Genomic DNA, 890 nt, shown 5'->3' on the forward strand with positions numbered 1-890 from the left:
GTCTTCACTCTACACAGGAATCCTGAAGAAATCAACTCCAATGCCAGGGAGGGAATGGATGCGCTCACAAGGCGAGGGCGAGCAGGCAAAGAGGAAAAGCTTCCTTCTTAGATGTTCCTATACAAGCCTCTAGAAGAAGGTGTGGCCCAGATTAAAGGTGTATATTCCTGCCTCAATTTCTGTATCAAAGGCACGTGTCTCCCTGCCTCGGAAATTCAGATTAGAAGTGGATTCACCAACTTCAAACCAGGCCAAAGAAAAATCTCTCATAGGTGTGCCCTCCAGGTCTGGATTCCAGTTAATTCCAGATGTAGTCAAGTTGACATTCAAGAATACCCATCACATGTACCCGGAGAAGTGTTACAGGCATGGCTGCTATGTCACATGTGTGTCAGTAGGTGGCAGAGAGGAGAGAGGCTATGTCTAAAGTCAGTGTTCTGACCTGTGAACATCTGAATGATTAGTAGCCTAACACCTGAAAGAAGATAGTCTGAGATGACCACCAGTCTGGTGTCAGTCCCCACCCCCAGACAGAAAGCTATCCTGACAGGACCACCACCATTACACAGAGCTGGATGGGCTCCCAGGGTGGAGAGAGAGCCAGAGACAGGAAAAGTACCACCTAGGACTGTGAGCCTAGGGATGAAGATTAAGCCATATGGCCCCTGCCTGGTACCATAATGCACAAACAGGGCATAGCACTTCTGAGACCACTCCTGAGATGACCCCAGACGTTCAGAGAGCCTGAGCACCACTGAGAGGAGCAAGTAAGTGGTAGAGAAGTGGAAGAGAAAGAGAAACAGAAGGGTGTGAATACAATGAAGAGAGGCAGAACTGGAGACTAGAGGGTAGTGAGGAACAGCCTAATGTGAGTAGCCAATGATGCTGCT

General features: G+C 48.7%; 1 non-coding gene across 1 annotated transcript; it reads left to right on the forward strand.

The window, feature by feature from the left end:
- The first annotated feature begins 344 nt into the window (after positions 1-344).
- Positions 345-476, forward strand: LOC116895028. Its single transcript, XR_004387214.1, has one exon. It is a non-coding gene; the product is annotated as a small nucleolar RNA SNORA17 (small nucleolar RNA).
- The last annotated feature ends 414 nt before the right edge of the window (positions 477-890 follow it).

Source organism: Rattus rattus, chromosome 2 (genome assembly GCF_011064425.1).
Source record: "Rattus rattus isolate New Zealand chromosome 2, Rrattus_CSIRO_v1, whole genome shotgun sequence".
Classification (NCBI taxonomy): domain Eukaryota; kingdom Metazoa; phylum Chordata; class Mammalia; order Rodentia; family Muridae; genus Rattus; species Rattus rattus.